The following is a 7,795-nucleotide window of genomic DNA, read 5'->3' as shown; positions in this document are numbered from 1 at the left end:
AATAAAGAAGAGAAATAAGTAAAATATATGGTATGTTAGAAAATGACAAGGGCTATGGAGAAAAATAAAGCAGAAAAAAAGATTGAAAGGGACCCGGGGGAGTAGATACATGGAGTAGTCAGAAAAGGCCTTAGGGAGGGGCATTTGAGCAAAGACCAGCAAGAAGTGAGGAGGAAGTCATGTGACTATTCAGGAGTTGTGCATACCAGACAAAGGTCCTGCGGTAGGTGTAAGCTTGGTGTATTTCAGGTTTGGAAGGAGGCCAGCACAGCTGCTGCTGTGTTAGAAAGGAGGAAAGCAGAAAGACATGAAGTAGGCCATTGTAAAAACTCTGGGTATTTCTCTGAATGAGATGGGAGCCACAGGAGTATGAATGTTGAATTTGCCAAATAAAAATACAGGATGATGGTTAGGCGAGGTGGCTAATGCCTGTAATCCCAGAACTTTGGGAGGCTGAGGTGGGCAGATTGCCTGACCCCCAGAGTCTGAGATCAGCTTTAGCAACATGGCAAAACCCCACCCCTACAAAAAATATGAATATGGTGGCATGTGCCTGTAGTCCCAGCTTCTCAGGAGGCTGTGGTGAGAGAATCACCTGAGCCCGGGAAGTTGAGGCTGCAGTGAGCCTTGATTGCACCACTGCACTCCAGCCTGGGCAATGATGTGAGACCTAATCTGAAAAAAACAAAATCCATAAAAGGATGCCCAGTTAAATTTCAACTTCAGATAAAGCACATAAAAATATTTTCATATAAGTATGTCCCCAGTGTCGCATGGGATATGCTTATAATAAAAATTATGTGCTGTTTATCTGAACTTCAAATTTAACTAGGCATCTTGTATTTTATCTGACGAACCAACATGGGAGGGTCTTGAGCAGAGGAGTGACATGGTATGACTTGCATTTCAAGTGGATCTCTCTGGCCAGTGTGTGGTACACAGTCTGAGGGGTGTTATGGTGGAAGCTAGAGGCCCCGTGAAGGGGTCATTACAAATCATCCAGGTAAGAGACGATGGAGATTTGGAGCAAGGCGGTGGTAAGAAGAAGTCAGGTTCTAGACACATGTTACAGGTAGAACAAGCAGCACTTCCTGTTGGATTAAACGTGGGGTGTGAAAGAAAGAGGTGTCAAAGCTAACTCTGAGGTTTTGGGCCTGAATAGCTGGAAGGATGAAGGAGTCATTTACTGAGATAAAGAAGGGTAAAGAAGAGTAGATTAGTGGGGGAGAAAGGGGAAACTCAGGGGTTCACGTTTGGGCATTTTAAGTTTGAAATGTTATGAGGCATTCCACAGGGAGATGTGGCATGGAATGCTCTACTGGTTAAATAGTGTCCCTCTAAAATTTGTGTTTACCCAGAACCTGTGAATGTGACCTTATTTGGAACTAAGGTTTTTGCAGATATAATGAAGTTAACATGAGGTCAGACAGGATTAGGGTGGGTCCTAATCCAATGACTGGTGTCCTTATAAGAAGAGGGAAATTTGGGCATAGAGAAATACACAGAGGGAAGATGCTGTGAAGACACTAACACCATATGAAGATGGAGGTGAAGACTGGAGGGTAACATCAAGCCTAGGGATGTCAAGGGTTGCTGGGATCTGCTAGGACAGATATAGAGGTCTGGAGGAGGGGTTCTGGGTGGGGCCATGACTTAGGGGACATCAGGGCACAGATGATATTAATATATTTTTAAATTTTTTACTTTTCTTGAGACAGAGTGGTGCTGTGTCACACAGGCTGGAGTGCAGTGGCACAATCTCGGCTCGCTGCAACCTCCTTCTCCCGGGTTCAAGCGATTCGCCTGCCTCAGCCTTCCAAGTAGCTGGGATTACAAGCACGCACCACCGTGCTCGGCTAATTTGCTGTATTTTTAGTAGAGACATGGTTTCACCATATTGGGCAGCTGGTCTTGAACTCCTGACCTCAAGTGATTCACCCACCTCGGCCTCCCAAAGTGTTGGGATTACAGGTATGAGCCACCGCACCCAGCCTGACATTAATATTTAAAGTCATAGATTGGATAAGATCACCAAAGCAGTGAAAGTAGATGAAGAGGAGAGGAGGACCAAGGACTGAGCCCTGGGGCCCCAGACTGAAGAGGTGGGAAGTTAAGGGGTAGACAAGGAAGGGTACAGAGAAGCAGCTGCTGGTGAGGTAGAAGAAGCACCAGGCAAAAGCAAGTGGAGAAAGTGTTTCCAGAAGAAGAGCATGATCCATTGTATCTATTACTGCTTTAGGGGCCAGTAAGATGAAAACAGAGGACTCACCATTGGGCGAGCAGCCTAAAGGTCATTAGTGACTTTGGCAAAGGCAGTTTTTGAGAGGTGGGGGGGGATTAAGCCTGACTAGAGTGGGCTCAAGAGAGAATGGAGGCCCTGGCAGGCAGATCACTTGAGTCCAGGAGTTTGAGATCAGCCTGGATGACATGGTGAAATCCCATCTCTACAGAAAATACAAAAATTAGCCAGGTATGGTGGTGCATGCCTGTATTCCCAGCTACTCAGGATGCTGAGGTAGGAGGGAGCCCGGGAGTTGGAGGTTGCAGTGAGCTGAGATTGTGTCACTGCACTCCAGCCTGGACACCAGAGTGAGACCCCATCTCAAAATAATAAAAAACAGAGAGAATGGAAGATTCTTCCTCTTCTTTTTCTTCTTCCTCTTCTTTTTCTTCTTCCTCTCATCCTCTTCTCCCCTCTCCTCCCCCTTTCTCCTTTCCCTTTGTGTCCCCTCTCTTGGAGGTGCCAGCATTACCAGGGACTGAGGAGGCAGCAGGATCAAGAAGGCGGCAGCCTGGCTGGAGACCATGGATGTAGGGGGCCATGGTCACAGTCATCATGATTGGGGTATTGTTTGCATACAGGAGCCTGAGCAAACACTGAGGGTAATGGGAGCCAGCTCCCCCTCCCCATCTAATCAGTACCCCAGTCCTGCCAATTGCCCCTCCATAATCTTGTGATCTTCACACAGTGTGCCTCTACACACATAGTTACTGCAGTTCTATTCATTCATTGATTTAACAAATAGTTTTGAGCCTGCTACTGGCTGCTGGATGGAGATCTTAGGATATAGCAGTGAATGACACACAGTCCCTGCCCTCATGGGACTCACATTCTAGAGGAAAAGATAGACATTAATCCAAGAATCACGCAAAGAAATGTTAGATTTCAACAATGATAGGTGCCTTACAGAAGAGGCTCCTAGGGCTTTTAGCACATAATAATGGGAGTTTGACTTGCATCGACTTGAGAAGATAACTTTTGAGTGGAGACCTAGTGGTAGAAGTGGTAGGAGGTAATTAGGCAAAGAGCCAGAGAGAGTGGTCCAGGCAGGGGACACAGGTGGCCAAGGTCTACTGGGCTTGGGGGTTGGGGGTTCACGGGACATGTGAGCAGGGCAAGGTTAGGGAGGAGGAGTGGTGAAGAAGATGAGGCCATGTGCTGGGTGTAGCGGCTCACGCCTGTACTCCCAGCTACTTGGGAGGCCGAGACAGGAGGATTGCTTGAGGCCGGGAGTTTGAGACCAGCCTGGGCGACACAACAAGACCCTGTCTCTACAAAAATAAATCAATACATAAGGCCAAAGGATGAGCAGGACCTCATAGGCCGTGATAAGGAGTTTGGTTTCTTTCTAAGAGCACTGGGAAGCCAGCATAGGGGTTTAACGAGGTGCAACATTATCTGGTTTGTAATCTTTAAACAATTTTTTAATTGACACATAGTAATTGTGCATATTTATGGGGCATTAATGATGTTGTGATACATATAATGTATGGCAGTCAGATCAGAGTAATTAGCATATCCATCATCTCAAATATTTATCATTTCTTTGTGTTGGGAACATTCAATATCCTTCTTGTAGTTCTTTGAAACTAATATATTATTGTTAACTCTAGTCATCCTATACTGGTATAGAACACTAGAACTTATTCTTGGTATCTAGCTGCAATTTTGTATCCTCCAGCCAAACTCTCCCTATCCCTACCCCTTTAACCCTTCCCAGCCTCTGCTAGCGTGTGCTCTACTTTTTACTCCTATGAGATTAGCATTTTTTAGCTTCCACATATGAGTGATAACATGTGGTGTTTAATTTTCTGTTTCTGGCTTATTTCATTTAACATAATGTTTGTATTCTTAAAAGAGTCTGGCTGATGTCTGGAAAATGGATTGTAAGAGTGTGAGTGTGGAAGCGAGGAGACCAGAAAGGTAGTTTTTGTCGTGTAAGAGAGACAGGATGGTAGCTGGACTAGGGCATCGGACATGGTGGTGGAGAGGAAGCAGGAGACAGAAGTGCTGGGATGAGTGGGATGAATGGTGTCTTGACTGGTGGGGAGGGTGCGTTGAGGAGTTAGACTTTGGGCTTAGTAGCAGGGTGGGTAGTGGGGCTGATCCCCAAGAGCCCAGAAAACAGGGAGAGCAACAGGCTTTGAGGGCTGATGGGGCATTTGGTTTGAGGCTTGCTGCAAAATGTCCACACGGAACATTCGAGCAAGCTGTTGGTTGTGCAGATCACAGTTTAGACTAAGGCAGCGACATCAGCCTCAACTTACAGCAGCAAGCATTTGAACAAGCCTAATTTTTACTTGCCTCAAGGCGCACATGAGAATGAACTGCCCAGGAGAAATGACCTCAGACTGGATCAAGCAGAGAAGGTGTCATGGAGGAGGCAGGACTAGAGCTGGGTCTTGAATGATGGGAAGGATTTGAGGAAGGGAAGGGAGGGTACACCAGGCAGCATGAACAAAGGCCCTGAGGTGAGAATAAGCTTGGGGCATGCTGAGGGTCACAGAAAATGCGGAACAGCCCATTTTAGATGATGGCCACCTCTATGGAGGCAGGCAAGGAGGGAAGAGGTCCAGGAAGGGAGGTCAGGAGCTCTCAGAGTTCCTCATAATGTTCTAGTGCTTAAGCTGTGTGCTGGGCAGATGAGCATTTGTTATGTGATTAACTCTATTTTCTTGTTCTTAGATAGAGTCTCTCTGTCACGCAGGCAGGCTCATTGCAACCTTTTCCTTCCAGGCTCAAGCAATCCTCCCACCTCAGCATCCTGAGTAGCTAGTACTACAGGTGCATGCCACCATGCCTGACTAATAAGATGAGGTCTCACTATGTTGCCCAGGCTGCTCTCAAACTGCTGGACTCCTGTCTCCTTCGGCCTCCCAAAGTGCTGGGATTACAGGCATGAGCCACTGTGCCTGGCCTGATTGACTTTCTATATAAATATTTTTTGTTTTGTTTTGTTTTTGAGATGGTCTGTCATCCAGGCTGGAGTGCAGTGGTGCAATCTTGGCTCGCTGCAACCTCTGCCTCCCGGGTTCAAATGATTCTCCTGCCTCAGCCTCCTGAGTAGCTGGGATTACAGGCAAGCACCACCATGCCTGGTTAATTTTTGCATTTTTAGTAGAGACGGGATTTCACCATGTTGATCAGGCTGGTCTCAAACTCCTGACCTTGTGATCTGTCCACCTTGGCCTCCCAAAGTGTTGATTACAGGTGAGAGCCATCGCACCTGGCTGGTGGACTATATTTTGTATGGTTAACATCATTTTTTATAATTCGTGGTCTAAAGGGATGAATAGAGGGGAGAGTAGAGAGGGGTCTCTTAGGCTTGAGTTTACATTGCAGCTTCCTAATGGTGTGACTGTGGGCCTATGGATAAGGGACTTCATGCTTTTGAACCTCTTTTGATCTGTAAAATGGGCATGAAGAATTCTTACCTCATCATCTCTCCTTCCCTCCCTCCTTCCCTTTCTTCCTTCTTCACTCCCTCTCTTTCTCTTCCTTCTTTCTGAAAAATATTTACTAAATGTCTACAGTGTGGAAGGCCCTGCACAAGGTCCGAGAGATATGCTCCCTTATGGTACTTACAGTCTTGAGAGGGACAGACATGAATCAACCAAATACATGAATGCACCACTGCAGACAGTGATGAGAGCTATGAAGACAACAAACAAGAGCTTCTGTAGTGGAGAATAAACAGATACTGAGACAGGGTGGCCAGGGAAGGCATTTCAGAGGAGATGCGAAGCAGTCTGCCTTGGAAGGAGTGAAGACAGAGGGGAATGTGTCAGTCAGAGGGCACAGCATGAGCAAAGGTCCTGAGGAGGGAAGCACAGGGGAGCTTTGAATGTTGGTGTTAGCAGTGCAGCCAGCGAGGGGTGGGCAAGGGGGAGAGAGGCTTGGCAGGAGAGGCTGGGAAGACATGTGCATTCAGGAACATGGGCTTGCAGAGCACGTAGCACGGTGCTTGGTGTGTGTGCTCAGGAAATGCTGGTGGCCTTTCTTCCCACCCCTTCCTGGGGGCCATGGCTAGGGTGACAAATGGATGTCTGAGGGCAGAAAGGGGGCTTGGAGGCCTGGGAAGCCTCTAAAGAGCACCTATTGTAGCTATGACGATGAATCTAACGCCTTACTTCCTCCCCAGCATGCCCCAATTGTATGTTCCCACTCTTTACCGTATTACCTTGCAGTGCCCTCCCACTGTGACTTGAGTGGACATTGCTCAGCCATAGGACTTGCTCTGGCCAATGGGATGAGAGCAGCAGTGCATCAGGCAGGGGCTTGATAAGGGCTTCTGTGGTTGGGCTTGCCTGCTTGCACCTCAGCTACTGCCACAAGAACATGCCTAGCATAGCCTGCTGGTCCTGGGAGGAGGAGTTGGCAGAGCTGAGCTACCCCAGCCAAGACAACCCAGCTGACCCAGACTTGCAAGTTAATTAAATGCTGTTTGTTGTTTACCAGGGGGATTTTTCTGGCTGTTCTGTGTGCAGCACTCAGTTCCTTGCTCCAGCGGGGTCCATGGATGCTGGGTCTTTTCTGCCTTCACCCAAGCCCAGGAATACTAGAAGAGAGATGGTTGGGCCAAGCCTAGGATTCTGACCTTGGACCTGCTGAAGCCTCACCCTAGGCACCAGGAAAGCCCTTCTCCATATGGGGTCTCAGTTTTACCATCCATTTAATGAAACATCTGGCCCTGATTGCCAAGGCCCTCATAGGGACTAAGAGCTCAGGTTGTCCAAATATGACTATGTCCCTCCCTTACTTAAAACACTCAGTGGCTCTCCATCGCTCTCAGAGAGAAGTCGAAGCTCCCTAGACTGCATTCAAGGCTCTGCATGACTTTCCTCCTGTCCACATCTGCTGTACAGCTCCTACCACTCACTCTTTGCTTCAGCCATGCCTTATTGACTCCAGTCTTCTCATCATGCTGTGCCCGTTCATGCCTCTGAGGCTTCGCACCTACTATTCCCTCTGTTTGCAAAGCCTGCCACTGCATTTCTCTGTTTTGTGAATTCTTATGCATGGGTTGTGGCTTGTTTTTAACTAACTTTCATTTCCTAACATTCATTGAGCTCTTACACTATGCCAGGCACCTTGCTAAGCCCTGTGTTCTAGTTTAGTCTTCCTGGCAACTCTATGAGGTAGGTATTATTGTCATCTCTGTTTTCAATAAACAGAAAAGTAAGCTGACTGATCCAAGGTTACACAGCTAGCAAGTGGTGAAGCCAGCATACAAATTCAGGCATCTACACAGATTTGAACCTAGGTCTATCTGTTTCCAGAGCCTATGTCCTGTGGAGTCACCTCTCCATGATGCTTCTTGCAGAATTATCATGCAAGTGCAAGAACTATATTCATTCAACTAACAGAGATTTTCTTGAGTGCCAGGCACTATGCCAAGCTCTTCATGAGCAATGACTTCCTTAATCCCCATATCAGCCCTAGGAGACCATGATTCTTACCGATCCCATTTTGCAGATGAGAACAAGTGAGGCCCAGAGAGGTAAAGGGACTGGT

General features: G+C 47.3%; 1 long non-coding RNA gene across 1 annotated transcript; it reads right to left on the bottom strand.

The window, feature by feature from the left end:
* Positions 1–2,971: 2,971 nt before the first annotated feature.
* On the bottom strand, positions 2,972–6,742 carry LOC105496315 (uncharacterized). The gene is made up of 3 exons (XR_011614331.1): positions 6,454–6,742; positions 5,716–5,825; positions 2,972–3,113 (listed from the first exon to the last, which is right to left on the bottom strand). It is a non-coding gene; the product is annotated as an uncharacterized lncRNA (long non-coding RNA).
* Between the last annotated feature and the right edge of the window lie 1,053 nt (positions 6,743–7,795).

This window comes from Macaca nemestrina, chromosome 15 (genome assembly GCF_043159975.1).
Source record: "Macaca nemestrina isolate mMacNem1 chromosome 15, mMacNem.hap1, whole genome shotgun sequence".
NCBI classification, from domain to species: Eukaryota; Metazoa; Chordata; class Mammalia; order Primates; family Cercopithecidae; genus Macaca; species Macaca nemestrina.
This window is presented reverse-complemented; position numbering and strand designations above follow the sequence as displayed.